This window comes from Phalangium opilio, unplaced genomic scaffold (assembly GCF_054372755.1).
Source record: "Phalangium opilio isolate 3A_F unplaced genomic scaffold, DU_Popi_V2 ptg000360l_1, whole genome shotgun sequence".
NCBI lineage: Eukaryota > Metazoa > Arthropoda > Arachnida > Opiliones > Phalangiidae > Phalangium > Phalangium opilio.
The window spans coordinates 3026648-3049884 of NW_028324230.1; the positions used below are offsets into that span (position 1 = coordinate 3026648).

At 38.3% G+C, this 23237-nt stretch overlaps 52 non-coding genes and 38 pseudogenes across 52 annotated transcripts; all 90 read left to right on the forward strand.

Moving 5' to 3' along the window:
• The first annotated feature begins 33 nt into the window (after positions 1-33).
• Positions 34-136, forward strand: LOC149600015 (5S ribosomal RNA; annotated as a pseudogene).
• A 122-nt stretch (positions 137-258) lies between these two features.
• Positions 259-377, forward strand: LOC149600016 (5S ribosomal RNA; annotated as a pseudogene).
• A 137-nt stretch (positions 378-514) lies between these two features.
• LOC149600017 (5S ribosomal RNA) lies at positions 515-633 on the forward strand (annotated as a pseudogene).
• A 134-nt stretch (positions 634-767) lies between these two features.
• Positions 768-886, forward strand: LOC149600018 (5S ribosomal RNA). Its single transcript, XR_016378104.1, has one exon. It is a non-coding gene; the product is annotated as a 5S ribosomal RNA (ribosomal RNA).
• A 136-nt stretch (positions 887-1022) lies between these two features.
• LOC149600019 (5S ribosomal RNA) lies at positions 1023-1141 on the forward strand. Its single transcript, XR_016378106.1, has one exon. It is a non-coding gene; the product is annotated as a 5S ribosomal RNA (ribosomal RNA).
• Positions 1142-1504: 363 nt separating this feature from the next.
• On the forward strand, positions 1505-1622 carry LOC149600020 (5S ribosomal RNA; annotated as a pseudogene).
• Positions 1623-1758: 136 nt separating this feature from the next.
• Positions 1759-1877, forward strand: LOC149600021 (5S ribosomal RNA). Its single transcript, XR_016378857.1, has one exon. It is a non-coding gene; the product is annotated as a 5S ribosomal RNA (ribosomal RNA).
• A 137-nt stretch (positions 1878-2014) lies between these two features.
• Positions 2015-2133, forward strand: LOC149600022 (5S ribosomal RNA; annotated as a pseudogene).
• Positions 2134-2270: 137 nt separating this feature from the next.
• Positions 2271-2389, forward strand: LOC149600023 (5S ribosomal RNA; annotated as a pseudogene).
• A 137-nt stretch (positions 2390-2526) lies between these two features.
• On the forward strand, positions 2527-2629 carry LOC149600024 (5S ribosomal RNA; annotated as a pseudogene).
• Positions 2630-2751: 122 nt separating this feature from the next.
• Positions 2752-2870, forward strand: LOC149600025 (5S ribosomal RNA). Its single transcript, XR_016378744.1, has one exon. It is a non-coding gene; the product is annotated as a 5S ribosomal RNA (ribosomal RNA).
• Positions 2871-3007: 137 nt separating this feature from the next.
• Positions 3008-3126, forward strand: LOC149600026 (5S ribosomal RNA; annotated as a pseudogene).
• Positions 3127-3263: 137 nt separating this feature from the next.
• On the forward strand, positions 3264-3382 carry LOC149600027 (5S ribosomal RNA). Its single transcript, XR_016378295.1, has one exon. It is a non-coding gene; the product is annotated as a 5S ribosomal RNA (ribosomal RNA).
• Positions 3383-3519: 137 nt separating this feature from the next.
• Positions 3520-3638, forward strand: LOC149600028 (5S ribosomal RNA; annotated as a pseudogene).
• Positions 3639-3776: 138 nt separating this feature from the next.
• Positions 3777-3879, forward strand: LOC149600029 (5S ribosomal RNA; annotated as a pseudogene).
• Positions 3880-4001: 122 nt separating this feature from the next.
• On the forward strand, positions 4002-4120 carry LOC149600030 (5S ribosomal RNA; annotated as a pseudogene).
• Positions 4121-4254: 134 nt separating this feature from the next.
• LOC149600031 (5S ribosomal RNA) lies at positions 4255-4373 on the forward strand. Its single transcript, XR_016378107.1, has one exon. It is a non-coding gene; the product is annotated as a 5S ribosomal RNA (ribosomal RNA).
• Positions 4374-4510: 137 nt separating this feature from the next.
• Positions 4511-4629, forward strand: LOC149600032 (5S ribosomal RNA). Its single transcript, XR_016378745.1, has one exon. It is a non-coding gene; the product is annotated as a 5S ribosomal RNA (ribosomal RNA).
• Positions 4630-4766: 137 nt separating this feature from the next.
• Positions 4767-4885, forward strand: LOC149600033 (5S ribosomal RNA; annotated as a pseudogene).
• Positions 4886-5022: 137 nt separating this feature from the next.
• LOC149600034 (5S ribosomal RNA) lies at positions 5023-5141 on the forward strand. The gene has a single exon (XR_016378296.1). It is a non-coding gene; the product is annotated as a 5S ribosomal RNA (ribosomal RNA).
• Positions 5142-5278: 137 nt separating this feature from the next.
• Positions 5279-5397, forward strand: LOC149600035 (5S ribosomal RNA; annotated as a pseudogene).
• Positions 5398-5535: 138 nt separating this feature from the next.
• Positions 5536-5654, forward strand: LOC149600036 (5S ribosomal RNA). The gene has a single exon (XR_016378683.1). It is a non-coding gene; the product is annotated as a 5S ribosomal RNA (ribosomal RNA).
• Positions 5655-5792: 138 nt separating this feature from the next.
• Positions 5793-5895, forward strand: LOC149600037 (5S ribosomal RNA; annotated as a pseudogene).
• Positions 5896-6017: 122 nt separating this feature from the next.
• LOC149600038 (5S ribosomal RNA) lies at positions 6018-6136 on the forward strand (annotated as a pseudogene).
• Positions 6137-6273: 137 nt separating this feature from the next.
• Positions 6274-6392, forward strand: LOC149600039 (5S ribosomal RNA; annotated as a pseudogene).
• Positions 6393-6526: 134 nt separating this feature from the next.
• On the forward strand, positions 6527-6645 carry LOC149600040 (5S ribosomal RNA). Its single transcript, XR_016378108.1, has one exon. It is a non-coding gene; the product is annotated as a 5S ribosomal RNA (ribosomal RNA).
• A 121-nt stretch (positions 6646-6766) lies between these two features.
• LOC149600041 (5S ribosomal RNA) lies at positions 6767-6885 on the forward strand (annotated as a pseudogene).
• Positions 6886-7022: 137 nt separating this feature from the next.
• LOC149600042 (5S ribosomal RNA) lies at positions 7023-7141 on the forward strand. The gene has a single exon (XR_016378109.1). It is a non-coding gene; the product is annotated as a 5S ribosomal RNA (ribosomal RNA).
• A 362-nt stretch (positions 7142-7503) lies between these two features.
• On the forward strand, positions 7504-7622 carry LOC149600043 (5S ribosomal RNA). The gene has a single exon (XR_016378684.1). It is a non-coding gene; the product is annotated as a 5S ribosomal RNA (ribosomal RNA).
• A 137-nt stretch (positions 7623-7759) lies between these two features.
• LOC149600044 (5S ribosomal RNA) lies at positions 7760-7862 on the forward strand (annotated as a pseudogene).
• Positions 7863-7984: 122 nt separating this feature from the next.
• Positions 7985-8103, forward strand: LOC149600045 (5S ribosomal RNA; annotated as a pseudogene).
• A 137-nt stretch (positions 8104-8240) lies between these two features.
• LOC149600046 (5S ribosomal RNA) lies at positions 8241-8359 on the forward strand (annotated as a pseudogene).
• Positions 8360-8496: 137 nt separating this feature from the next.
• Positions 8497-8615, forward strand: LOC149600047 (5S ribosomal RNA). Its single transcript, XR_016378110.1, has one exon. It is a non-coding gene; the product is annotated as a 5S ribosomal RNA (ribosomal RNA).
• A 137-nt stretch (positions 8616-8752) lies between these two features.
• On the forward strand, positions 8753-8855 carry LOC149600048 (5S ribosomal RNA; annotated as a pseudogene).
• Positions 8856-8977: 122 nt separating this feature from the next.
• On the forward strand, positions 8978-9096 carry LOC149600049 (5S ribosomal RNA). The gene has a single exon (XR_016378746.1). It is a non-coding gene; the product is annotated as a 5S ribosomal RNA (ribosomal RNA).
• Positions 9097-9233: 137 nt separating this feature from the next.
• Positions 9234-9352, forward strand: LOC149600050 (5S ribosomal RNA; annotated as a pseudogene).
• Positions 9353-9489: 137 nt separating this feature from the next.
• Positions 9490-9608, forward strand: LOC149600051 (5S ribosomal RNA). The gene has a single exon (XR_016378297.1). It is a non-coding gene; the product is annotated as a 5S ribosomal RNA (ribosomal RNA).
• Positions 9609-9745: 137 nt separating this feature from the next.
• LOC149600052 (5S ribosomal RNA) lies at positions 9746-9864 on the forward strand (annotated as a pseudogene).
• A 137-nt stretch (positions 9865-10001) lies between these two features.
• On the forward strand, positions 10002-10120 carry LOC149600053 (5S ribosomal RNA). The gene has a single exon (XR_016378273.1). It is a non-coding gene; the product is annotated as a 5S ribosomal RNA (ribosomal RNA).
• A 137-nt stretch (positions 10121-10257) lies between these two features.
• Positions 10258-10360, forward strand: LOC149600054 (5S ribosomal RNA; annotated as a pseudogene).
• Positions 10361-10482: 122 nt separating this feature from the next.
• LOC149600055 (5S ribosomal RNA) lies at positions 10483-10601 on the forward strand. Its single transcript, XR_016378511.1, has one exon. It is a non-coding gene; the product is annotated as a 5S ribosomal RNA (ribosomal RNA).
• Positions 10602-10738: 137 nt separating this feature from the next.
• On the forward strand, positions 10739-10857 carry LOC149600056 (5S ribosomal RNA). The gene has a single exon (XR_016378111.1). It is a non-coding gene; the product is annotated as a 5S ribosomal RNA (ribosomal RNA).
• A 135-nt stretch (positions 10858-10992) lies between these two features.
• Positions 10993-11111, forward strand: LOC149600057 (5S ribosomal RNA). The gene has a single exon (XR_016378298.1). It is a non-coding gene; the product is annotated as a 5S ribosomal RNA (ribosomal RNA).
• Positions 11112-11247: 136 nt separating this feature from the next.
• On the forward strand, positions 11248-11366 carry LOC149600058 (5S ribosomal RNA). Its single transcript, XR_016378112.1, has one exon. It is a non-coding gene; the product is annotated as a 5S ribosomal RNA (ribosomal RNA).
• A 137-nt stretch (positions 11367-11503) lies between these two features.
• LOC149600059 (5S ribosomal RNA) lies at positions 11504-11622 on the forward strand. The gene has a single exon (XR_016378299.1). It is a non-coding gene; the product is annotated as a 5S ribosomal RNA (ribosomal RNA).
• A 137-nt stretch (positions 11623-11759) lies between these two features.
• On the forward strand, positions 11760-11878 carry LOC149600060 (5S ribosomal RNA). Its single transcript, XR_016378113.1, has one exon. It is a non-coding gene; the product is annotated as a 5S ribosomal RNA (ribosomal RNA).
• Positions 11879-12015: 137 nt separating this feature from the next.
• LOC149600061 (5S ribosomal RNA) lies at positions 12016-12134 on the forward strand. The gene has a single exon (XR_016378300.1). It is a non-coding gene; the product is annotated as a 5S ribosomal RNA (ribosomal RNA).
• A 137-nt stretch (positions 12135-12271) lies between these two features.
• On the forward strand, positions 12272-12390 carry LOC149600062 (5S ribosomal RNA). The gene has a single exon (XR_016378858.1). It is a non-coding gene; the product is annotated as a 5S ribosomal RNA (ribosomal RNA).
• Positions 12391-12527: 137 nt separating this feature from the next.
• Positions 12528-12646, forward strand: LOC149600063 (5S ribosomal RNA). The gene has a single exon (XR_016378114.1). It is a non-coding gene; the product is annotated as a 5S ribosomal RNA (ribosomal RNA).
• Positions 12647-12783: 137 nt separating this feature from the next.
• Positions 12784-12902, forward strand: LOC149600064 (5S ribosomal RNA). Its single transcript, XR_016378301.1, has one exon. It is a non-coding gene; the product is annotated as a 5S ribosomal RNA (ribosomal RNA).
• A 136-nt stretch (positions 12903-13038) lies between these two features.
• On the forward strand, positions 13039-13157 carry LOC149600065 (5S ribosomal RNA). The gene has a single exon (XR_016378115.1). It is a non-coding gene; the product is annotated as a 5S ribosomal RNA (ribosomal RNA).
• A 137-nt stretch (positions 13158-13294) lies between these two features.
• On the forward strand, positions 13295-13413 carry LOC149600066 (5S ribosomal RNA). The gene has a single exon (XR_016378302.1). It is a non-coding gene; the product is annotated as a 5S ribosomal RNA (ribosomal RNA).
• Positions 13414-13550: 137 nt separating this feature from the next.
• On the forward strand, positions 13551-13669 carry LOC149600067 (5S ribosomal RNA). Its single transcript, XR_016378859.1, has one exon. It is a non-coding gene; the product is annotated as a 5S ribosomal RNA (ribosomal RNA).
• Positions 13670-13806: 137 nt separating this feature from the next.
• On the forward strand, positions 13807-13925 carry LOC149600068 (5S ribosomal RNA). Its single transcript, XR_016378117.1, has one exon. It is a non-coding gene; the product is annotated as a 5S ribosomal RNA (ribosomal RNA).
• A 137-nt stretch (positions 13926-14062) lies between these two features.
• On the forward strand, positions 14063-14181 carry LOC149600069 (5S ribosomal RNA). Its single transcript, XR_016378303.1, has one exon. It is a non-coding gene; the product is annotated as a 5S ribosomal RNA (ribosomal RNA).
• A 136-nt stretch (positions 14182-14317) lies between these two features.
• On the forward strand, positions 14318-14436 carry LOC149600070 (5S ribosomal RNA). The gene has a single exon (XR_016378118.1). It is a non-coding gene; the product is annotated as a 5S ribosomal RNA (ribosomal RNA).
• Positions 14437-14573: 137 nt separating this feature from the next.
• Positions 14574-14692, forward strand: LOC149600071 (5S ribosomal RNA). Its single transcript, XR_016378304.1, has one exon. It is a non-coding gene; the product is annotated as a 5S ribosomal RNA (ribosomal RNA).
• Positions 14693-14829: 137 nt separating this feature from the next.
• LOC149600072 (5S ribosomal RNA) lies at positions 14830-14948 on the forward strand. Its single transcript, XR_016378860.1, has one exon. It is a non-coding gene; the product is annotated as a 5S ribosomal RNA (ribosomal RNA).
• Positions 14949-15085: 137 nt separating this feature from the next.
• On the forward strand, positions 15086-15204 carry LOC149600073 (5S ribosomal RNA; annotated as a pseudogene).
• A 137-nt stretch (positions 15205-15341) lies between these two features.
• Positions 15342-15460, forward strand: LOC149600074 (5S ribosomal RNA; annotated as a pseudogene).
• A 131-nt stretch (positions 15461-15591) lies between these two features.
• Positions 15592-15710, forward strand: LOC149600075 (5S ribosomal RNA). The gene has a single exon (XR_016378306.1). It is a non-coding gene; the product is annotated as a 5S ribosomal RNA (ribosomal RNA).
• A 134-nt stretch (positions 15711-15844) lies between these two features.
• Positions 15845-15963, forward strand: LOC149600076 (5S ribosomal RNA). The gene has a single exon (XR_016378119.1). It is a non-coding gene; the product is annotated as a 5S ribosomal RNA (ribosomal RNA).
• A 361-nt stretch (positions 15964-16324) lies between these two features.
• LOC149600077 (5S ribosomal RNA) lies at positions 16325-16443 on the forward strand (annotated as a pseudogene).
• Positions 16444-16580: 137 nt separating this feature from the next.
• LOC149600078 (5S ribosomal RNA) lies at positions 16581-16699 on the forward strand (annotated as a pseudogene).
• Positions 16700-16837: 138 nt separating this feature from the next.
• Positions 16838-16956, forward strand: LOC149600079 (5S ribosomal RNA). Its single transcript, XR_016378307.1, has one exon. It is a non-coding gene; the product is annotated as a 5S ribosomal RNA (ribosomal RNA).
• A 137-nt stretch (positions 16957-17093) lies between these two features.
• LOC149600080 (5S ribosomal RNA) lies at positions 17094-17196 on the forward strand (annotated as a pseudogene).
• A 122-nt stretch (positions 17197-17318) lies between these two features.
• LOC149600081 (5S ribosomal RNA) lies at positions 17319-17437 on the forward strand (annotated as a pseudogene).
• Positions 17438-17574: 137 nt separating this feature from the next.
• On the forward strand, positions 17575-17693 carry LOC149600082 (5S ribosomal RNA). Its single transcript, XR_016378512.1, has one exon. It is a non-coding gene; the product is annotated as a 5S ribosomal RNA (ribosomal RNA).
• Positions 17694-17827: 134 nt separating this feature from the next.
• LOC149600083 (5S ribosomal RNA) lies at positions 17828-17946 on the forward strand (annotated as a pseudogene).
• A 137-nt stretch (positions 17947-18083) lies between these two features.
• LOC149600084 (5S ribosomal RNA) lies at positions 18084-18186 on the forward strand (annotated as a pseudogene).
• A 122-nt stretch (positions 18187-18308) lies between these two features.
• Positions 18309-18427, forward strand: LOC149600085 (5S ribosomal RNA). Its single transcript, XR_016378188.1, has one exon. It is a non-coding gene; the product is annotated as a 5S ribosomal RNA (ribosomal RNA).
• Positions 18428-18564: 137 nt separating this feature from the next.
• On the forward strand, positions 18565-18683 carry LOC149600086 (5S ribosomal RNA; annotated as a pseudogene).
• Positions 18684-18818: 135 nt separating this feature from the next.
• Positions 18819-18921, forward strand: LOC149600087 (5S ribosomal RNA; annotated as a pseudogene).
• A 122-nt stretch (positions 18922-19043) lies between these two features.
• Positions 19044-19162, forward strand: LOC149600088 (5S ribosomal RNA). The gene has a single exon (XR_016378747.1). It is a non-coding gene; the product is annotated as a 5S ribosomal RNA (ribosomal RNA).
• Positions 19163-19299: 137 nt separating this feature from the next.
• Positions 19300-19418, forward strand: LOC149600089 (5S ribosomal RNA; annotated as a pseudogene).
• Positions 19419-19555: 137 nt separating this feature from the next.
• LOC149600090 (5S ribosomal RNA) lies at positions 19556-19674 on the forward strand. Its single transcript, XR_016378308.1, has one exon. It is a non-coding gene; the product is annotated as a 5S ribosomal RNA (ribosomal RNA).
• A 137-nt stretch (positions 19675-19811) lies between these two features.
• LOC149600091 (5S ribosomal RNA) lies at positions 19812-19930 on the forward strand (annotated as a pseudogene).
• Positions 19931-20067: 137 nt separating this feature from the next.
• Positions 20068-20186, forward strand: LOC149600092 (5S ribosomal RNA). Its single transcript, XR_016378274.1, has one exon. It is a non-coding gene; the product is annotated as a 5S ribosomal RNA (ribosomal RNA).
• A 137-nt stretch (positions 20187-20323) lies between these two features.
• On the forward strand, positions 20324-20426 carry LOC149600093 (5S ribosomal RNA; annotated as a pseudogene).
• Positions 20427-20548: 122 nt separating this feature from the next.
• On the forward strand, positions 20549-20667 carry LOC149600094 (5S ribosomal RNA). Its single transcript, XR_016378513.1, has one exon. It is a non-coding gene; the product is annotated as a 5S ribosomal RNA (ribosomal RNA).
• A 137-nt stretch (positions 20668-20804) lies between these two features.
• LOC149600095 (5S ribosomal RNA) lies at positions 20805-20923 on the forward strand. The gene has a single exon (XR_016378120.1). It is a non-coding gene; the product is annotated as a 5S ribosomal RNA (ribosomal RNA).
• A 135-nt stretch (positions 20924-21058) lies between these two features.
• Positions 21059-21177, forward strand: LOC149600096 (5S ribosomal RNA). Its single transcript, XR_016378309.1, has one exon. It is a non-coding gene; the product is annotated as a 5S ribosomal RNA (ribosomal RNA).
• Positions 21178-21313: 136 nt separating this feature from the next.
• Positions 21314-21416, forward strand: LOC149600097 (5S ribosomal RNA; annotated as a pseudogene).
• Positions 21417-21538: 122 nt separating this feature from the next.
• LOC149600098 (5S ribosomal RNA) lies at positions 21539-21657 on the forward strand. Its single transcript, XR_016378514.1, has one exon. It is a non-coding gene; the product is annotated as a 5S ribosomal RNA (ribosomal RNA).
• Positions 21658-21794: 137 nt separating this feature from the next.
• Positions 21795-21913, forward strand: LOC149600099 (5S ribosomal RNA). Its single transcript, XR_016378121.1, has one exon. It is a non-coding gene; the product is annotated as a 5S ribosomal RNA (ribosomal RNA).
• Positions 21914-22048: 135 nt separating this feature from the next.
• Positions 22049-22167, forward strand: LOC149600100 (5S ribosomal RNA). The gene has a single exon (XR_016378310.1). It is a non-coding gene; the product is annotated as a 5S ribosomal RNA (ribosomal RNA).
• A 136-nt stretch (positions 22168-22303) lies between these two features.
• LOC149600101 (5S ribosomal RNA) lies at positions 22304-22422 on the forward strand. The gene has a single exon (XR_016378122.1). It is a non-coding gene; the product is annotated as a 5S ribosomal RNA (ribosomal RNA).
• A 137-nt stretch (positions 22423-22559) lies between these two features.
• Positions 22560-22678, forward strand: LOC149600102 (5S ribosomal RNA). The gene has a single exon (XR_016378311.1). It is a non-coding gene; the product is annotated as a 5S ribosomal RNA (ribosomal RNA).
• A 137-nt stretch (positions 22679-22815) lies between these two features.
• On the forward strand, positions 22816-22934 carry LOC149600103 (5S ribosomal RNA). The gene has a single exon (XR_016378123.1). It is a non-coding gene; the product is annotated as a 5S ribosomal RNA (ribosomal RNA).
• Positions 22935-23071: 137 nt separating this feature from the next.
• Positions 23072-23190, forward strand: LOC149600104 (5S ribosomal RNA). Its single transcript, XR_016378312.1, has one exon. It is a non-coding gene; the product is annotated as a 5S ribosomal RNA (ribosomal RNA).
• Positions 23191-23237: the final 47 nt, after the last annotated feature.

Below are 23237 nucleotides of genomic sequence, written 5' to 3' on the forward strand. Positions count from 1 at the left end.
TAATTTAAATTCGAATTATTATCTAGCACTCTTGGCAACGGCCATATCACGCTGAAAACACCGGTTCTCGTCCGATCACCGAAGTTAAGCAGCGTCGAGCGCAGTCAGTACTTGGAAACTCTGCGTGCCGTTGGCTTTTTCACTTTTATTTCCCCTTTTAAATTCCATGAGATATGAAAAAAGCAAACATATCTTCTTTTTCTTATTGATTTATAAAGATGAAGGTTAATTAGATTCAAATTATTAAATAACACTCTCGGCAACGGCCATATAACGCTGAAAACACCGGTTCTCGTCCGATCACCGAAGTTAAGCAGCGTCGAGCGCAGTCAATGCTTGGGAGGGAGACCACTTAGGAACACTGCGTGCCGTTGGCTTTTTCACTTTTTTTTCCTCTTTTAAATTCCTATAGATATGAAAAAAGCAAACATATTTTCTTTTTGTTATTGTTTTAAAAAGATGAAAGTCAATTTGTCTCACTTAATTTAAATTCGAATTATTATCTAGCACTCTTGGCAACGGCCATATCACGCTGAAAACACCGGTTCTCGTCCGATCACGAAAGTTAAGCAGCGTCGAGCGCAGTCAGTACTTGGGAGGGAGACCACTTAGGAACACTGCGTGCCGTTGGCTTTTTCACTTTTTTTTCCTCATTTAAAATCCGATAGATATGAAAAAAGCAAACATATTTTCTTTTTGTTATTGTTTTAGAAAGATGGTCAATTTGTCTCACTTAATTTAAATTCGAATTATTATCTATCACTCTTGGCAACGGCCATATCACGCTGAAAACACCGGTTCTCGTCGGATCACCGAAGTTAAGCAGCGTCGAGCGCAGTCAGTACTTGGGAGGGAGACCACTTAGGAACACTGCGTGCCGTTGGCTTTTTCACTTTTTTTCCTCTTTTAAATTCCAAAAGATATGAAAAAAGCAAACATATTTTCTTTTTGTTATTGTTTTAAAAAGATGAAGGTTAATTTGTCTCACTTAATTTAAATTCGAATTATAAAATTGCACTCTCGGCAACGGCCATATCACGCTGAAAACACCGGTTCTCGTCGGATCACCGAAGTTAAGCAGCGTCGAGCGCAGTCAGTACTTGGGAGGGAGACCACTTAGGAACACTGCGTGCCGTTGGCTTTTTCACTTTTTTTTCCTCTTTTAAATTCCAATAGATATGAAAAAAGCAAACATATTTTCTTTTTGTTATTGTTTTAAAAAGATGAAGGTTAATTTGTCTCAATTAATTTAAATTCGAATTATTAAATAGCACTCTCTGCAACGGCCATATCACGCTGAAAACACCGGATCTCGTCCGATCACCAAAGTTAAGCAGCGTCGAGCGCAGTCAGTACTTGGAAACTTTGCGTGCCGTTGGCTTTTTCACTTTTATTTCCTTTTTTAAATTCCATGAGATATGAAAAAAGCAAACATATCTTCTCTTTCTTATTGATTTATAAAGATGAAGGTTAATTAAATTCGAATTATTAAATAGCACTCTCGGCAAATGCCATATCACGCTGAAAACACCGGTTCTCGTCCGATCACCGAAGTTAAGCAGCGTCGAGCGCAGTCAGTACTTGGGAGAGAGACCACTTAGGAACACTGCGTGCCGTTGGCTTTTTCACTTTTTTTCCTCTTTTAAAATCCAATAGATATGAAAAAAGCAAACATATTTTCTTTTTGTTATTGTTTTAGAAAGATGAAGGTCAATTTGTCTCACTTAATTTAAATTCGAATTATTATCTAGCACTCTTGGCAACGGCCATATCACGCTGAAAACACCGGTTCTCGTCCGATCACCGAAGTTAAGCAGCGTCGAGCGCAGTCAGTACTTGGGAGGGAGACCACTTAGGAACACTGCGTGCCGTTGGCTTTTTCACTTTTTTTTCCTCATTTAAAATCCGATAGATATGAAAAAAGCAAACATATTTTCTTTTTGTTATTGTTTTAGAAAGATGAAGGTCAATTTGTCTCACTTAATTTAAATTCGAATTATTATCTATCACTCTTGGCAACGGCCATATCACGCTGAAAACACCGGTTCTCGTCGGATCACCGAAGTTAAGCAGCGTCGAGCGCAGTCAGTACTTGGGAGGGAGACCACTTAGGAACACTGCGTGCCGTTAGCTTTTTCACTTTTTTTTCCTCTTTTAAATTCCAATAGATATGAAAAAAGCAAACATATTTTCTTTTTGTTATTGTTTTAAAAAGATGAAGGTTAATTTGTCTCACTTAATTTAAATTCGAATTATAAAATTGCACTCTCGGCAACAACCATATCACGCTGAAAACACCGGTTCTCGTCGGATCACCGAAGTTAAGCAGCGTCGAGCGCAGTCAGTACTTGGGAGGGAGACCACTTAGGAACACTGCGTGCCGTTGGCTTTTTCACTTTTTTTTCCTCTTTTAAATTCCAATAGATATGAAAAAAGCAAACATATTTTCTTTTTGTTATTGTTTTAAAAAGATGAAGGTTAATTTGTCTCACTTAATTTAAATTCGAATTATTAAATAGCACTCTCGGCAACGGCCATATCACGCTGAAAACACCGGTTCTCGTCCGATCACCAAAGTTAAGCAGCGTCGAGCGCAGTCAGTACTTGGAAACTTAGCGTGCCGTTGGCTTTTTCACTTTTATTTCCTTTTTTAAATTCCATGAGATATCAAAAAAGCAAACATATCTTCTCTTTCTTATTGATTTATAAAGATGAAGGTTAATTAAATTCGAATTATTAAATAGCACTCTCGGCAACGGCCATATCACGCTGAAAACACCGGTTCTCGTCCGATAACCGAAGTTAAGCAGCGTCGAGCGCAGTCAGTACTTAGGAGGGAGACCACTTAGGAACACTGCGTGCCGTTGGCTTTTTCACTTTTTTTTCCTCTTTTAAATTCCTATAGATATGAAAAAAGCAAACATATTTTCTTTTTGTTATTGTTTTAAAAAGATGAAGGTTAATTTGTCTCACTTAATTTAAATTCGAATTATTAAATAGCACTCTCGGCAACGGCCATATCACGCTGAAAACACCGGTTCTCGTCGGATCACCGAAGTTAAGCAGCGTCGTGCGCAGTCAGTACTTGGGAGGGAGACCACTTAGGAACACTGCGTGCCGTTGGCTTTTTCACTTTTTTTTCCTCTTTTAAATTCCAATAGATATGAAAAAAGCAAACATATTTTCTTTTTGTTATTGTTTTAAAAAGATGAAGGTTAATTTGTCTCACTTAATTTAAATTCGAATTATTAAATAGCACTCTCGGCAACGGCCATATCACGCTGAAAACACCGGTTCTCGTCCGATCACCAAAGTTAAGCAGCGTCGAGCGCAGTCAGTACTTGGGAGGGAGACCACTTAGGAACACTGCGTGCCGTTGGCTTTTTCACTTTTTTTTCCTCTTTTAAATTCCTATAGATATGAAAAAAGCAAACATATTTTCTTTTTGTTATTGTTTTAAAAAGATGAAGGTCAATTTGTCTCACTTAATTTAAGTTCGAATTATTATCTAGCACTCTTGGCAACGGCCATATCACGCTGAAAACACCGGTTCTCGTCGGATCACCGAAGTTAAGCAGCGTCGAGCGCAGTCAGTACTTGGGAGAGAGACCACTTAGGAACACTGCGTGCCGTTGGCTTTTTCACTTTTTTTTTCCTCTTTTAAAATCCAATAGATATGAAAAAAGCAAACATATTTTCTTTTTGTTATTGTTTTAGAAAGATGAAGGTCAATTTGTCTCACTTAATTTAAATTCGAATTATTATCTAGCACTCTTGGCAACGGCCATATCACGCTGAAAACACCGGTTCTCGTCCGATCACCGAAGTTAAGCAGCGTCGAGCGCAGTCAGTACTTGGAAACTCTGCGTGCCGTTGGCTTTTTCACTTTTATTTCCCCTTTTAAATTCCATGAGATATGAAAAAAGCAAACATATCTTCTTTTTCTTATTGATTTATAAAGATGAAGGTTAATTAAATTCAAATTATTAAATAACACTCTCGGCAACGGCCATATAACGCTGAAAACACCGGTTCTCGTCCGATCACCGAAGTTAAGCAGCGTCGAGCGCAGTCAATGCTTGGGAGGGAGACCACTTAGGAACACTGCGTGCCGTTGGCTTTTTCACTTTTTTTTCCTCATTTAAAATCCGATAGATATGAAAAAAGCAAACATATTTTCTTTTTGTTATTGTTTTAGAAAGATGGTCAATTTGTCTCACTTAATTTAAATTCGAATTATTATCTAGCACTCTTGGCAACGGCCATATCACGCTGAAAACACCGGTTCTCGTCGGATCACCGAAGTTAAGCAGCGTCGAGCGCAGTCAGTACTTGGGAGGGAGACCACTTAGGAACACTGCGTGCCGTTGGCTTTTTCACTTTTTTTTCCTCTTTTAAATTCCTATAGATATGAAAAAAGCAAACATATTTTCTTTTTGTTATTGTTTTAAAAAGATGAAAGTCAATTTGTCTCACTTAATTTAAATTCGAATTATTATCTAGCACTCTTGGCAACGGCCATATCACGCTGAAAACACCGGTTCTCGTCCGATAACCGAAGTTAAGCAGCGTCGAGCGCAGTCAGTACTTAGGAGGGAGACCACTTAGGAACACTGCGTGCCGTTGGCTTTTTCACTTTTTTTTCCTCTTTTAAATTCCTATAGATATGAAAAAAGCAAACATATTTTCTTTTTGTTATTGTTTTAAAAAGATGAAGGTTAATTTGTCTCACTTAATTTAAATTCGAATTATTAAATAGCACTCTCGGCAACGGCCATATCACGCTGAAAACACCGGTTCTCGTCGGATCACCGAAGTTAAGCAGCGTCGTGCGCAGTCAGTACTTGGGAGGGAGACCACTTAGGAACACTGCGTGCCGTTGGCTTTTTCACTTTTTTTTCCTCTTTTAAATTCCAATAGATATGAAAAAAGCAAACATATTTTCTTTTTGTTATTGTTTTAAAAAGATGAAGGTTAATTTGTCTCACTTAATTTAAATTCGAATTATTAAATAGCACTCTCGGCAACGGCCATATCACGCTGAAAACACCGGTTCTCGTCCGATCACCAAAGTTAAGCAGCGTCGAGCGCAGTCAGTACTTGGGAGGGAGACCACTTAGGAACACTGCGTGCCGTTGGCTTTTTCACTTTTTTTTCCTCTTTTAAATTCCTATAGATATGAAAAAAGCAAACATATTTTCTTTTTGTTATTGTTTTAAAAAGATGAAGGTCAATTTGTCTCACTTAATTTAAGTTCGAATTATTATCTAGCACTCTTGGCAACGGCCATATCACGCTGAAAACACCGGTTCTCGTCGGATCACCGAAGTTAAGCAGCGTCGAGCGCAGTCAGTACTTGGGAGAGAGACCACTTAGGAACACTGCGTGCCGTTGGCTTTTTCACTTTTTTTTTCCTCTTTTAAAATCCAATAGATATGAAAAAAGCAAACATATTTTCTTTTTGTTATTGTTTTAGAAAGATGAAGGTCAATTTGTCTCACTTAATTTAAATTCGAATTATTATCTAGCACTCTTGGCAACGGCCATATCACGCTGAAAACACCGGTTCTCGTCCGATCACCGAAGTTAAGCAGCGTCGAGCGCAGTCAGTACTTGGGAGAGAGACCACTTAGGAACACTGCGTGCCGTTGGCTTTTTCACTTTTTTTTTCCTCTTTTAAAATCCAATAGATATGAAAAAAGCAAACATATTTTCTTTTTGTTATTGTTTTAGAAAGATGAAGGTCAATTTGTCTCACTTAATTTAAATTCGAATTATTATCTAGCACTCTTGGCAACGGCCATATCACGCTGAAAACACCGGTTCTCGTCCGATCACCGAAGTTAAGCAGCGTCGAGCGCAGTCAGTACTTGGAAACTCTGCGTGCCGTTGGCTTTTTCACTTTTATTTCCCCTTTTAAATTCCATGAGATATGAAAAAAGCAAACATATCTTCTTTTTCTTATTGATTTATAAAGATGAAGGTTAATTAGATTCAAATTATTAAATAACACTCTCGGCAACGGCCATATAACGCTGAAAACACCGGTTCTCGTCCGATCACCGAAGTTAAGCAGCGTCGAGCGCAGTCAATGCTTGGGAGGGAGACCACTTAGGAACAATGCGTGCCGTTGGCTTTTTCACTTTTTTTTCCTCTTTTAAATTCCTATAGATATGAAAAAAGCAAACATATTTTCTTTTTGTTATTGTTTTAAAAAGATGAAAGTCAATTTGTCTCACTTAATTTAAATTCGAATTATTATCTAGCACTCTTGGCAACGGCCATATCACGCTGAAAACACCGGTTCTCGTCCGATCACGAAAGTTAAGCAGCGTCGAGCGCAGTCAGTACTTGGGAGGGAGACCACTTAGGAACACTGCGTGCCGTTGGCTTTTTCACTTTTTTTTCCTCATTTAAAATCCGATAGATATGAAAAAAGCAAACATATTTTCTTTTTGTTATTGTTTTAGAAAGATGGTCAATTTGTCTCACTTAATTTAAATTCGAATTATTATCTATCACTCTTGGCAACGGCCATATCACGCTGAAAACACCGGTTCTCGTCGGATCACCGAAGTTAAGCAGCGTCGAGCGCAGTCAGTACTTGGGAGGGAGACCACTTAGGAACACTGCGTGCCGTTGGCTTTTTCACTTTTTTTCCTCTTTTAAATTCCAAAAGATATGAAAAAAGCAAACATATTTTCTTTTTGTTATTGTTTTATAAAGATGAAGGTTAATTAAATTCAAATTATTAACTAGCACTCTCGGCAACGGCCATATCTCGCTGAGTACACCGGTTCTCGTCCGATAACCGAAGTTAAGCAGCGTCGAGCGCAGTCAGTACTTGGGAGGGAGACCACTTAGGAACACTGCGTGCCGTTGGCTTTTTCACTTTTTTTTCCTCTTTTAAATTCCAATAGATATGAAAAAAGCAAACATATTTTCTTTTTGTTATTGTTTTAAAAAGATGAAGGTTAATTTGTCTCACTTAATTTAAATTCGAATTATAAAATTGCACTCTCGGCAACGGCCATATCACGCTGAAAACACCGGTTCTCGTCGGATCACCGAAGTTAAGCAGCGTCGAGCGCAGTCAGTACTTGGGAGGGAGACCACTTAGGAACACTGCGTGCCGTTGGCTTTTTCACTTTTTTTTCCTCTTTTAAATTCCAATAGATATGAAAAAAGCAAACATATTTTCTTTTTGTTATTGTTTTAAAAAGATGAAGGTTAATTTGTCTCAATTAATTTAAATTCGAATTATTAAATAGCACTCTCTGCAACGGCCATATCACGCTGAAAACACCGGATCTCGTCCGATCACCAAAGTTAAGCAGCGTCGAGCGCAGTCAGTACTTGGAAACTTTGCGTGCCGTTGGCTTTTTCACTTTTATTTCCTTTTTTAAATTCCATGAGATATGAAAAAAGCAAACATATCTTCTCTTTCTTATTGATTTATAAAGATGAAGGTTAATTAAATTCGAATTATTAAATAGCACTCTCGGCAACGGCCATATCACGCTGAAAACACCGGTTCTCGTCCGATCACCGAAGTTAAGCAGCGTCGAGCGCAGTCAGTACTTGGGAGAGAGACCACTTAGGAACACTGCGTGCCGTTGGCTTTTTCACTTTTTTTTCCTCTTTTAAAATCCAATAGATATGAAAAAAGCAAACATATTTTCTTTTTGTTATTGTTTTAGAAAGATGAAGGTCAATTTGTCTCACTTAATTTAAATTCGAATTATTATCTAGCACTCTTGGCAACGGCCATATCACGCTGAAAACACCGGTTCTCGTCCGATCACCGAAGTTAAGCAGCGTCGAGCGCAGTCAGTACTTGGAAACTCTGCGTGCCGTTGGCTTTTTCACTTTTATTTCCCCTTTTAAATTCCATGAGATATGAAAAAAGCAAACATATCTTCTTTTTCTTATTGATTTATAAAGATGAAGGTTAATTAAATTCAAATTATTAAATAACACTCTCGGCAACGGCCATATAACGCTGAAAACACCGGTTCTCGTCCGATCACCGAAGTTAAGCAGCGTCGAGCGCAGTCAATGCTTGGGAGGGAGACCACTTAGGAACACTGCGTGCCGTTGGCTTTTTCACTTTTTTTTCCTCTTTTAAATTCCTATAGATATGAAAAAAGCAAACATATTTTCTTTTTGTTATTGTTTTAAAAAGATGAAAGTCAATTTGTCTCACTTAATTTAAATTCGAATTATTATCTAGCGCTCTTGGCAACGGCCATATCACGCTGAAAACACCGGTTCTCGTCCGATCACCAAAGTTAAGCAGCGTCGAGCGCAGTCAGTACTTGGGAGGGAGACCACTTAGGAACACTGCGTGCCGTTAGCTTTTTCACTTTTTTTTCCTCTTTTAAATTCCAATAGATATGAAAAAAGCAAACATATTTTCTTTTTGTTATTGTTTTAAAAAGATGAAGGTTAATTTGTCTCACTTAATTTAAATTCGAATTATAAAATTGCACTCTCGGCAACGGCCATATCACGCTGAAAACACCGGTTCTCGTCGGATCACCGAAGTTAAGCAGCGTCGAGCGCAGTCAGTACTTGGGAGGGAGACCACTTAGGAACACTGCGTGCCGTTGGCTTTTTCACTTTTTTTTCCTCTTTTAAATTCCAATAGATATGAAAAAAGCAAACATATTTTCTTTTTGTTATTGTTTTAAAAAGATGAAGGTTAATTTGTCTCACTTAATTTAAATTCGAATTATTAAATAGCACTCTCGGCAACGGCCATATCACGCTGAAAACACCGGTTCTCGTCCGATCACCAAAGTTAAGCAGCGTCGAGCGCAGTCAGTACTTGGAAACTTTGCGTGCCGTTGGCTTTTTCACTTTTATTTCCTTTTTTAAATTCCATGAGATATCAAAAAAGCAAACATATCTTCTCTTTCTTATTGATTTATAAAGATGAAGGTTAATTAAATTCGAATTATTAAATAGCACTCTCGGCAACGGCCATATCACGCTGAAAACACCGGTTCTCGTCCGATAACCGAAGTTAAGCAGCGTCGAGCGCAGTCAGTACTTAGGAGGGAGACCACTTAGGAACACTGCGTGCCGTTGGCTTTTTCACTTTTTTTTCCTCTTTTAAATTCCTATAGATATGAAAAAAGCAAACATATTTTCTTTTTGTTATTGTTTTAAAAAGATGAAGGTTAATTTGTCTCACTTAATTTAAATTCGAATTATTAAATAGCACTCTCGGCAACGGCCACATCACGCTGAAAACACCGGTTCTCGTCGGATCACCGAAGTTAAGCAGCGTCGTGCGCAGTCAGTACTTGGGAGGGAGACCACTTAGGAACACTGCGTGCCGTTGGCTTTTTCACTTTTTTTTCCTCTTTTAAATTCCAATAGATATGAAAAAAGCAAACATATTTTCTTTTTGTTATTGTTTTAAAAAGATGAAGGTTAATTTGTCTCACTTAATTTAAATTCGAATTATTAAATAGCACTCTCGGCAACGGCCATATCACGCTGAAAACACCGGTTCTCGTCCGATCACCAAAGTTAAGCAGCGTCGAGCGCAGTCAGTACTTGGGAGGGAGACCACTTAGGAACACTGCGTGCCGTTGGCTTTTTCACTTTTTTTTCCTCATTTAAAATCCGATAGATATGAAAAAAGCAAACATATTTTCTTTTTGTTATTGTTTTAGAAAGATGAAGGTCAATTTGTCTCACTTAATTTAAATTCGAATTATTATCTAGCACTCTTGGCAACGGCCATATCACGCTGAAAACACCGGTTCTCGTCGGATCACCGAAGTTAAGCAGCGTCGAGCGCAGTCAGTACTTGGGAGGGAGACCACTTAGGAACACTGCCTGCCGTTGGCTTTTTCACTTTTTTTTCCTCTTTTAAATTCCAATAGATATGAAAAAAGCAAACATATTTTCTATTTGTTATTGTTTTAAAAAGATGAAGGTTAATTTGTCTCACTTAATTTAAATTCGAATTATAAAATTGCACTCTCGGCAACGGCCATATCACGCTGAAAACACCGGTTCTCGTCCGATCACCAAAGTTAAGCAGCGTCGAGCGCAGTCAGTACTTGGGAGGGAGACCACTTAGGAATACTGCGTGCCGTTGGCTTTTTCACTTTTTTTTCCTCATTTAAATTCCAATAGATATGAAAAAAGCAAACATATTTTCTTTTTGTTATTGTTTTAAAAAGATGAAGGTTAATTTGTCTCACTTAATTTAAATTCGAATTATTAAATAGCACTCTCGGCAACGGCCATATCACGCTGAAAACACCGGTTCTCGTCCGATCACCGAAGTTAAGCAGCGTCGAGCGCAGTCAGTACTTGGAAACTTTGCGTGCCGTTGGCTTTTTCACTTTTATTTCCTCTTTTAAATTCCATGAGATATGAAAAAAGCAAACATATCTTCTCTTTCTTATTGATTTATAAAGATGAAGGTTAATTAAATTCGAATTATTAAATAGCACTCTCGGCAACGGCCATATCACGCTGAAAACACCGGTTCTCGTCCGATAACCGAAGTTAAGCAGCGTCGAGCGCAGTCAGTACTTGGGAGGGAGACCACTTAGGAACACTGCGTGCCGTTGGCTTTTTCACTTTTTTTTCCTCTTTTAAATTCCTATAGATATGAAAAAAGCAAACATATTTTCTTTTTGTTATTGTTTTAAAAAGATGAAGGTCAATTTGTCTCACTTAATTTGAATTCGAATTATTATCTAGCACTCTTGGCAACGGCCATATCACGCTGAAAACACCGGTTCTCGTCGGATCACCGAAGTTAAGCAGCGTCGAGCGCAGTCAGTACTTGGGAGGGAGACCACTTAGGAACACTGCGTGCCGTTGGCTTTTTCACTTTTTTTTCCTCTTTTAAATTCCAATAGATATGAAAAAAGCAAACATTTTCTTTTTGTTATTGTTTTAAAAAGATGAAGGTTAACTTGTCTCACTTAATTTAAATTCGAATTATTAAATAGCACTCTCGGCAACGGCCATATCACGCTGAAAACACCGGTTCTCGTCCGATCACCAAAGTTAAGCAGCGTCGAGCGCAGTCAGTACTTGGGAGGGAGACCACTTAGGAACACTGCGTGCCGTTGGCTTTTTCACTTTTTTTCCTCATTTAAAATCCAATAGATATGAAAAAAGCAAACATATTTTCTTTTTGTTATTGTTTTAGAAAGATGAAGGTCAATTTGTCTCACTTAATTTAAATTCGAATTATTATCTAGCACTCTTGGCAACGGCCATATCACGCTGAAAACACCGGTTCTCGTCGGATCACCGAAGTTAAGCAGCGTCGAGCGCAGTCAGTACTTGGGAGGGAGACCACTTAGGAACACTGCGTGCCGTTGGCTTTTTCACTTTTTTTTCCTCTTTTAAATTCCAATAGATATGAAAAAAGCAAACATATTTTCTTTTTGTTATTGTTTTAAAAAGATGAAGGTTAATTTGTCTCACTTAATTTAAATTCGAATTATTAAATAGCACTCTCGGCAACGGCCATATCACGCTGAAAACACCGGTTCTCGTCCGATCACCAAAGTTAAGCAGCGTCGAGCGCAGTCAGTACTTGGGAGGGAGACCACTTAGGAACACTGCGTGCCGTTGGCTTTTTCACTTTTTTTTCCTCTTTTAAATTCCAATAGATATGAAAAAAGCAAACATATTTTCTTTTTGTTATTGTTTTAAAAAGATGAAGGTTAATTTGTCTCACTTAATTTAAATTCGAATTATTAAATAGCACTCTTGGCAACGGCCATATCACGCTGAAAACACCGGTTCTCGTCGGATCACCGAAGTTAAGCAGCGTCGAGCGCAGTCAGTACTTGGGAGGGAGACCACTTAGGAACACTGCGTGCCGTTGGCTTTTTCACTTTTTTTTCCTCTTTTAAATTCCAATAGATATGAAAAAAGCAAACATATTTTCTTTTTGTTATTGTTTTAAAAAGATGAAGGTTAATTTGTCTCACTTAATTTAAATTCGAATTATTAAATAGCACTCTCGGCAACGGCCATATCACGCTGAAAACACCGGTTCTCGTCCGATCACCAAAGTTAAGCAGCGTCGAGCGCAGTCAGTACTTGGGAGGGAGACCACTTAGGAACACTGCGTGCCGTTGGCTTTTTCACTTTTTTTTCCTCTTTTAAATTCCAATAGATATGAAAAAAGCAAACATATTTTCTTTTTGTTATTGTTTTAAAAAGATGAAGGTTAATTTGTCTCACTTAATTTAAATTCGAATTATTAAATAGCACTCTCGGCAACGGCCATATCACGCTGAAAACACCGGTTCTCGTCCGATCACCGAAGTTAAGCAGCGTCGAGCGCAGTCAGTACTTGGGAGGGAGACCACTTAGGAACACTGCGTGCCGTTGGCTTTTTCACTTTTTTTTCCTCTTTTCAATTCCTATAGATATGAAAAAAGCAAACATATTTTCTTTTTGTTATTGTTTTAAAAAGATGAAGGTCAATTTGTCTCACTTAATTTAAATTCGAATTATTATCTAGCACTCTCGGCAACGGCCATATCACGCTGAAAACACCGGTTCTCGTCGGATCACCGAAGTTAAGCAGCGTCGAGCGCAGTCAGTACTTGGGAGGGAGACCACTTAGGAACACTGCGTGCCGTTGGCTTTTTCACTTTTTTTTCCTCTTTTAAATTCCAATAGATATGAAAAAAGCAAACATATTTTCTTTTTGTTATTGTTTTAAAAAGATGAAGGTTAATTTGTCTCACTTAATTTAAATTCGAATTATTAAATAGCACTCTCGGCAACGGCCATATCACGCTGAAAACACCGGTTCTCGTCCGATCACCAAAGTTAAGCAGCGTCGAGCGCAGTCAGTACTTGGGAGGGAGACCACTTAGGAACACTGCGTGCCGTTGGCTTTTTCACTTTTTTTCCTCTTTTAAATTCCAATAGATATGAAAAAAGCAAACATATTTTCTTTTTGTTATTGTTTTAAAAAGATGAAGGTTAATTTGTCTCACTTAATTTAAATTCGAATTATTAAATAGCACTCTTGGCAACGGCCATATCACGCTGAAAACACCGGTTCTCGTCGGATCACCGAAGTTAAGCAGCGTCGAGCGCAGTCAGTACTTGGGAGGGAGACCACTTAGGAACACTGCGTGCCGTTGGCTTTTTCACTTTTTTTTCCTCTTTTAAATTCCAATAGATATGAAAAAAGCAAACATATTTTCTTTTTGTTATTGTTTTAAAAAGATGAAGGTTAATTTGTCTCACTTAATTTAAATTCGAATTATTAAATAGCACTCTCGGCAACGGCCATATCACGCTGAAAACACCGGTTCTCGTCCGATCACCAAAGTTAAGCAGCGTCGAGCGCAGTCAGTACTTGGGAGGGAGACCACTTAGGAACACTGCGTGCCGTTGGCTTTTTCACTTTTTTTTCCTCTTTTAAATTCCAATAGATATGAAAAAAGCAAACATATTTTCTTTTTGTTATTGTTTTAAAAAGATGAAGGTTAATTTGTCTCACTTAATTTAAATTCGAATTATTAAATAGCACTCTCGGCAACGGCCATATCACGCTGAAAACACCGGTTCTCGTCCGATCACCGAAGTTAAGCAGCGTCGAGCGCAGTCAGTACTTGGGAGGGAGACCACTTAGGAACACTGCGTGCCGTTGGCTTTTTCACTTTTTTTTCCTCTTTTCAATTCCTATAGATATGAAAAAAGCAAACATATTTTCTTTTTGTTATTGTTTTAAAAAGATGAAGGTCAATTTGTCTCACTTAATTTAAATTCGAATTATTATCTAGCACTCTCGGCAACGGCCATATCACGCTGAAAACACCGGTTCTCGTCGGATCACCGAAGTTAAGCAGCGTCGAGCGCAGTCAGTACTTGGGAGGGAGACCACTTAGGAACACTGCGTGCCGTTGGCTTTTTCACTTTTTTTTCCTCTTTTAAATTCCAATAGATATGAAAAAAGCAAACATATTTTCTTTTTGTTATTGTTTTAAAAAGATGAAGGTTAATTTGTCTCACTTAATTTAAATTCGAATTATTAAATAGCACTCTCGGCAACGGCCATATCACGCTGAAAACACCGGTTCTCGTCCGATCACCAAAGTTAAGCAGCGTCGAGCGCAGTCAGTACTTGGGAGGGAGACCACTTAGGAACACTGCGTGCCGTTGGCTTTTTCACTTTTTTTCCTCTTTTAAATTCCAATAGATATGAAAAAAGCAAACATATTTTCTTTTTGTTATTGTTTTAAAAAGATGAAGGTTAATTTGTCTCACTTAATTTAAATTCGAATTATTAAATAGCACTCTTGGCAACGGCCATATCACGCTGAAAACACCGGTTCTCGTCGGATCACCGAAGTTAAGCAGCGTCGAGCGCAGTCAGTACTTGGGAGGGAGACCACTTAGGAACACTGCGTGCCGTTGGCTTTTTCACTTTTTTTTCCTCTTTTAAATTCCAATAGATATGAAAAAAGCAAACATATTTTCTTTTTGTTATTGTTTTAAAAAGATGAAGGTTAATTTGTCTCACTTAATTTAAATTCGAATTATTAAATAGCACTCTCGGCAACGGCCATATCACGCTGAAAACACCGGTTCTCGTCCGATCACCAAAGTTAAGCAGCGTCGAGCGCAGTCAGTACTTGGGAGGGAGACCACTTAGGAACACTGCGTGCCGTTGGCTTTTTCACTTTTTTTTCCTCTTTTAAATTCCAATAGATATGAAAAAAGCAAACATATTTTCTTTTTGTTATTGTTTTAAAAAGATGAAGGTTAATTTGTCTCACTTAATTTAAATTCGAATTATTAAATAGCACTCTCGGCAACGGCCATATCACGCTGAAAACACCGGTTCTCGTCCGATCACCGAAGTTAAGCAGCGTCGAGCGCAGTCAGTACTTGGGAGGGAGACCACTTAGGAACACTGCGTGCCGTTGGCTTTTTCACTTTTTTTTCCTCTTTTCAATTCCTATAGATATGAAAAAAGCAAACATATTTTCTTTTTGTTATTGTTTTAAAAAGATGAAGGTCAATTTGTCTCACTTAATTTAAATTCGAATTATTATCTAGCACTCTCGGCAACGGCCATATCACGCTGAAAACACCGGTTCTCGTCGGATCACCGAAGTTAAGCAGCGTCGAGCGCAGTCAGTACTTGGGAGGGAGACCACTTAGGAACACTGCGCGCTGTTGGCTTTTTCACGTTTTTTTCCTCTTTTAAATTCCAATAGATATGAAAAAAGCCAACATATTTTCTTTTTGTTATTGTTTTAAAAAGATGAAAGTTAATTTGTCTCACTTAATTTAAATTCGAATTATTAAATAGCACTCTCGGCAACGGTCATATCACGCTGAAAACACCGGTTCTCGTCCGATCACCGAAGTTAAGCAGCGTCGATCGCAGTCAGTACTTGGGAGGGAGACCAGTTAGGAACACTGCGTGCCGTTGGCTTTTTCACTTTTTTTTTTCTTTTAAATTCCTATAGATATGAAAAAAGCAAACATTTTCTTTTTGTTATTGTTTTAAAAAGATGGTTAATTTGTCTCACTTAATTTAAATTCGAATTATTAAATAGCACTCTCGGCAACGGCCATATCACGCTGAAAACACCGGTTCTCGTCCGATCACCAAAGTTAAGCAGCGTCGAGCGCAGTCAGTACTTGGGAGGGAGACCACTTAGGAACACTGCGTGCCGTTGGCTTTTTCACTTTTTTTTCCTCATTTAAAATCCAATAGATATGAAAAAAGCAAACATATTTTCTTTTTGTTATTGTTTTAGAAAGATGGTCAATTTGTCTCACTTAATTTAAATTCGAATTATTATCTAGCACTCTTGGCAACGGCCATATCACGCTGAAAACACCGGTTCTCGTCGGATCACCGAAGTTAAGCAGCGTCGAGCGCAGTCAGTACTTGGGAGGGAGACCACTTAGGAACACTGCGTGCCGTTGGCTTTTTCACTTTTTTTTCCTCTTTTAAATTCCAATAGATATGAAAAAAGCAAACATATTTTCTTTTTGTTATTGTTTTAAAAAGATGAAGGTTAATTTGTCTCACTTAATTTAAATTCGAATTATTAAATAGCACTCTCGGCAACGGCCATATACGCTGAAAACACCGGTTCTCGTCCGATCACCGAAGTTAAGCAGCGTCGAGCGCAGTCAGTACTTGGAAACTTTGCGTGCCGTTGGCTTTTTCACTTTTATTTCCTCTTTTAAATTCCATGAGATATGAAAAAAGCAAACATATCTTCTCTTTCTTATTGATTTATAAAGATGAAGGTTAATTAAATTCGAATTATTAAATAGCACTCTCGGCAACGGCCATATCACGCTGAAAACACCGGTTCTCGTCCGATAACCGAAGTTAAGCAGCGTCGTGCGCAGTCAGTACTTGGGAGGGAGACCACTTAGGAACACTGCGTGCCGTTGGCTTTTTCACTTTTTTTTCCTCTTTTCAATTCCTATAGATATGAAAAAAGCAAACATATTTTCTTTTTGTTATTGTTTTAAAAAGATGAAGGTCAATTTGTCTCACTTAATTTAAATTCGAATTATTATCTAGCACTCTCGGCAACGGCCATATCACGCTGAAATCACCGGTTCTCGTCGGATCACCGAAGTTAAGCAGCGTCGAGCGCAGTCAGTACTTGGGAGGGAGACCACTTAGGAACACTGCGCGCTGTTGGCTTTTTCACGTTTTTTTTCCTCTTTTAAATTCCAATAGATATGAAAAAAGCCAACATATTTTCTTTTTGTTATTGTTTTAAAAAGATGAAGGTTAATTTGTCTCACTTAATTTAAATTCGAATTATAAAATAGCACTTTCGGCAACGGCCATATCACGCTGAAAACACCGGTTCTCGTCCGATCACCAAAGTTAAGCAGCGTCGAGCGCAGTCAGTACTTGGGAGGGAGACCACTTAGGAACACTGCGTGCCGTTGGCTTTTTCACTTTTTTTTCCTCTTTTAAATTCCAATAGATATGAAAAAAGCAAACATATTTTCTTTTTGTTATTGTTTTAAAAAGATGAAGGTTAATTTGTCTCACTTAATTTAAATTCGAATTATTAAATAGCACTCTCGGCAACGGCCATATCACGCTGAAAACACCGGTTCTCGTCCGATCACCGAAGTTAAGCAGCGTTGAGCGCAGTCAGTACTTGGAAACTTTGCGTGCCGTTGGCTTTTTCACTTTTATTTCCTCTTTTAAATTCCATGAGATATGAAAAAAGCAAACATATCTTCTCTTTCTTATTGATTTATAAAGATGAAGGTTAATTAAATTCGAATTATTAAATAGCACTCTCGGCAACGGCCTTATCACGCTGAAAACACCGGTTCTCGTCCGATAACCGAAGTTAAGCAGCGTCGAGCGCAGTCAGTACTTGGGAGGGAGACCACTTAGGAACACTGCGTGCCGTTGGCTTTTTCACTTTTTTTTCCTCTTTTAAATTCCAATAGATATGATAAAAGCAAATATATTTTCTTTTTGTTATTGTTTTAAAAAGATGAAGGTTAATTTGTCTCACTTAATTTAAATTCGAATTATTAAACAGCACTCTCGGCAACGGCCATATCACGCTGAAAACACCGGTTCTCGTCCGATAACCGAAGTTAAGCAGCGTCGAGCGCAGTCAGTACTTGGGAGGGAGACCACTTAGGAACACTGCGTGCCGTTGGCTTTTTCACTTTTTTTTCCTCTTTTCAATTCCTATAGATATGAAAAAAGCAAACATATTTTCTTTTTGTTATTGTTTTAAAAAGATGGTCATTTTGTCTCACTTAATTTAAATTCGAATTATTATCTAGCACTCTCGGCAACGGCCATATCACGCTGAAAACACCGGTTCTCGTCGGATCACCGAAGTTAAGCAGCGTCGAGCGCAGTCAGTACTTGGGAGGGAGACCACTTAGGAACACTGCGCGCTGTTGGCTTTTTCACGTTTTTTTCCTCTTTTAAATTCCAATAGATATGAAAAAAGCAAACATATTTTCTTTTTGTTATTGTTTTAAAAAGATGAAGGTTAATTTGTCTCACTTAATTTAAATTCGAATTATTAAATAGCACTCTCGGCAACGGCCATATCACGCTGAAAACACCGGTTCTCGTCCGATCACCGAAGTTAAGCAGCGTCGAGCGCAGTCAGTACTTGGAAACTTTGCGTGCCGTTGGCTTTTTCACTTTTATTTCCTCTTTTAAATTCCATGAGATATGAAAAAAGCAAACATATCTTCTCTTTCTTATTGATTTATAAAGATGAAGGTTAATTAAATTCGAATTATTAAATAGCACTCTCGGCAACGGCCATATCACGCTGAAAACACCGGTTCTCGTCCGATAACCGAAGTTAAGCAGCGTCGAGCGCAGTCAGTACTTGGGAGGGAGACCACTTAGGAACACTACGTGCCGTTGGCTTTTTCACTTTTTTTTCCTCTTTTAAATTCCTATAGATATGAAAAAAGCAAACATATTTTCTTTTTGTTATTGTTTTAAAAAGATGAAGGTCAATTTGACTCACTTAATTTGAATTCGAATTATTATCTAGCACTCTTGGCAACGGCCATATCACGCTGAAAACACCGGTTCTCGTCGGATCACCGAAGTTAAGCAGCGTCGAGCGCAGTCAGTACTTGGGAGGGAGACCACTTAGGAACACTGCGTGCCTTTGGCTTTTTCACTTTTTTTTCCTCTTTTAAATTCCAATAGATATGAAAAAAGCAAACATTTTCTTTTTGTTATTGTTTTAAAAAGATGAAGGTTAATTTGTCTCACTTAATTTAAATTCGAATTATTAAATAGCACTCTCGGCAACGGCCATATCACGCTGAAAACACCGGTTCTCGTCCGATCACCAAAGTTAAGCAGCGTCGAGCGCAGTCAGTACTTGGAAACTTTGCGTGCCGTTGGCTTTTTCACATTTATTTCCTTTTTTAAATTCCATGAGATATCAAAAAAGCAAACATATCTTCTCTTTCTTATTGATTTATAAAGATGAAGGTTAATTAAATTCGAATTATTAAAAAGCACTCTCGGCAACGGCCATATCACGCTGAAAACACCGGTTCTCGTCCGATAACCGAAGTTAAGCAGCGTCGAGCGCAGTCAGTACTTAGGAGGGAGACCACTTAGGAACACTGCGTGCCGTTGGCTTTTTCACTTTTTTTTCCTCTTTTAAATTCCTATAGATATGAAAAAAGCAAACATATTTTCTTTTTGTTATTGTTTTAAAAAGATGAAGGTTAATTTGTCTCACTTAATTTAAATTCGAATTATTAAATAGCACTCTCGGCAACGGCCATATCACGCTGAAAACACCGGTTCTCGTCGGATCACCGAAGTTAAGCAGCGTCGTGCGCAGTCAGTACTTGGGAGGGAGACCACTTAGGAACACTGCGTGCCGTTGGCTTTTTCACTTTTTTTTCCTCTTTTAAATTCCAATAGATATGAAAAAAGCAAACATATTTTCTTTTTGTTATTGTTTTAAAAAGATGAAGGTTAATTTGTCTCACTTAATTTAAATTCGAATTATTAAATAGCACTCTCGGCAACGGCCATATCACGCTGAAAACACCGGTTCTCGTCCGATCACCAAAGTTAAGCAGCGTCGAGCGCAGTCAGTACTTGGGAGGGAGACCACTTAGGAACACTGCGTGCCGTTGGCTTTTTCACTTTTTTTTCCTCATTTAAAATCCGATAGATATGAAAAAAGCAAACATATTTTCTTTTTGTTATTGTTTTAGAAAGATGAAGGTCAATTTGTCTCACTTAATTTAAATTCGAATTATTATCTAGCACTCTTGGCAACGGCCATATCACGCTGAAAACACCGGTTCTCGTCGGATCACCGAAGTTAAGAAGCGTCGAGCGCAGTCAGTACTTGGGAGGGAGACCACTTAGGAACACTGCCTGCCGTTGGCTTTTTCACTTTTTTTTCCTCTTTTAAATTCCAATAGATATGAAAAAAGCAAACATATTTTCTATTTGTTATTGTTTTAAAAAGATGAAGGTTAATTTGTCTCACTTAATTTAAATTCGAATTATAAAATTGCACTCTCGGCAACGGCCATATCACGCTGAAAACACCGGTTCTCGTCCGATCACCAAAGTTAAGCAGCGTCGAGCGCAGTCAGTACTTGGGAGGGAGACCACTTAGGAATACTGCGTGCCGTTGGCTTTTTCACTTTTTTTTCCTCATTTAAATTCCAATAGATATGAAAAAAGCAAACATATTTTCTTTTTGTTATTGTTTTAAAAAGATGAAGGTTAATTTGTCTCACTTAATTTAAATTCGAATTATTAAATAGCACTCTCGGCAACGGCCATATCACGCTGAAAACACCGGTTCTCGTCCGATCACCGAAGTTAAGCAGCGTCGAGCGCAGTCAGTACTTGGAAACTTTGCGTGCCGTTGGCTTTTTCACTTTTATTTCCTCTTTTAAATTCCATGAGATATGAAAAAAGCAAACATATCTTCTCTTTCTTATTGATTTATAAAGATGAAGGTTAATTAAATTCGAATTATTAAATAGCACTCTCGGCAACGGCCATATCACGCTGAAAACACCGGTTCTCGTCCGATAACCGAAGTTAAGCAGCGTCGAGCGCAGTCAGTACTTGGGAGGGAGACCACTTAGGAACACTGCGTGCCGTTGGCTTTTTCACTTTTTTTTCCTCTTTTAAATTCCTATAGATATGAAAAAAGCAAACATATTTTCTTTTTGTTATTGTTTTAAAAAGATGAAGGTCAATTTGTCTCACTTAATTTGAATTCGAATTATTATCTAGCACTCTTGGCAACGGCCATATCACGCTGAAAACACCGGTTCTCGTCGGATCACCGAAGTTAAGCAGCGTCGAGCGCAGTCAGTACTTGGGAGGGAGACCACTTAGGAACACTGCGTGCCGTTGGCTTTTTCACTTTTTTTTCCTCTTTTAAATTCCAATAGATATGAAAAAAGCAAACATTTTCTTTTTGTTATTGTTTTAAAAAGATGAAGGTTAATTTGTCTCACTTAATTTAAATTCGAATTATTAAATAGCACTCTCGGCAACGGCCATATCACGCTGAAAACACCGGTTCTCGTCCGATCACCAAAGTTAAGCAGCGTCGAGCGCAGTCAGTACTTGGGAGGGAGACCACTTAGGAACACTGCGTGCCGTTGGCTTTTTCACTTTTTTTCCTCATTTAAAATCCAATAGATATGAAAAAAGCAAACATATTTTCTTTTTGTTATTGTTTTAAAAAGATGAAGGTTAATTTGTCTCACTTAATTTAAATTCGAATTATTAAATAGCACTCTCGGCAACGGCCATATCACGCTGAAAACACCGGTTCTCGTCCGATCACCGAAGTTAAGCAGCGTCGAGCGCAGTCAGTACTTGGAAACTTTGCGTGCCGTTGGCTTTTTCACTTTTATTTCCTCTTTTAAATTCCATGAGATATGAAAAAAGCAAACATATCTTCTCTTTCTTATTGATTTATAAAGATGAAGGTTAATTAAATTCGAATTATTAAATAGCACTCTCGGCAACGGCCATATCACGCTGAAAACACCGGTTCTCGTCCGATAACCGAAGTTAAGCAGCGTCGAGCGCAGTCAGTACTTGGGAGGGAGACCACTTAGGAACACTGCGTGCCGTTGGCTTTTTCACTTTTTTTTCCTCTTTTAAATTCCTATAGATATGAAAAAAGCAAACATATTTTCTTTTTGTTATTGTTTTAAAAAGATGAAGGTCAATTTGTCTCACTTAATTTGAATTCGAATTATTATCTAGCACTCTTGGCAACGGCCATATCACGCTGAAAACACCGGTTCTCGTCGGATCACCGAAGTTAAGCAGCGTCGAGCGCAGTCAGTACTTGGGAGGGAGACCACTTAGGAACACTGCGTGCCGTTGGCTTTTTCACTTTTTTTTCCTCTTTTAAATTCCAATAGATATGAAAAAAGCAAACATTTTCTTTTTGTTATTGTTTTAAAAAGATGAAGGTTAATTTGTCTCACTTAATTTAAATTCGAATTATTAAATAGCACTCTCGGCAACGGCCATATCACGCTGAAAACACCGGTTCTCGTCCGATCACCAAAGTTAAGCAGCGTCGAGCGCAGTCAGTACTTGGGAGGGAGACCACTTAGGAACACTGCGTGCCGTTGGCTTTTTCACTTTTTTTCCTCATTTAAAATCCAATAGATATGAAAAAAGCAAACATATTTTCTTTTTGTTATTGTTTTAGAAAGATGAAGGTCAATTTGTCTCACTTAATTTAAATTCGAATTATTATCTAGCACTCTTGGCAACGGCCATATCACGCTGAAAACACCGGTTCTCGTCGGATCACCGAAGTTAAGCAGCGTCGAGCGCAGTCAGTACTTGGGAGGGAGACCACTTAGGAACACTGCGTGCCGTTGGCTTTTTCACTTTTTTTTCCTCTTTTAAATTCCAATAGATATGAAAAAAGCAAACATATTTTCTTTTTGTTATTGTTTTAAAAAGATGAAGGTTAATTTGTCTCACTTAATTTAAATTCGAATTATTAAATAGCACTCTCGGCAACGGCCATATCACGCTGAAAACACCGGTTCTCGTCCGATCACCAAAGTTAAGCAGCGTCGAGCGCAGTCAGTACTTGGGAGGGAGACCACTTAGGAACACTGCGTGCCGTTGGCTTTTTCACTTTTTTTTCCTCTTTTAAATTCCAATAGATAAGAAAAAAGCAAACATATTTTCTTTTTGTTATTGTTTTAAAAAGATGAAGGTTAATTTGTCTCACTTAATTTAAATTCGAATTATTAAATAGCACTCTTGGCAACGGCCATATCACGCTGAAAACACCGGTTCTCGTCGGATCACCGAAGTTAAGCAGCGTCGAGCGCAGTCAGTACTTGGGAGGGAGACCACTTAGGAACACTGCGTGCCGTTGGCTTTTTCACTTTTTTTTCCTCTTTTAAATTCCAATAGATATGAAAAAAGCAAACATATTTTCTTTTTGTTATTGTTTTAAAAAGATGAAGGTTAATTTGTCTCACTTAATTTAAATTCGAATTATTAAATAGCACTCTCGGCAACGGCCATATCACGCTGAAAACACCGGTTCTCGTCCGATCACCAAAGTTAAGCAGCGTCGAGCGCAGTCAGTACTTGGGAGGGAGACCACTTAGGAACACTGCGTGCCGTTGGCTTTTTCACTTTTTTTTCCTCTTTTAAATTCCAATAGATATGAAAAAAG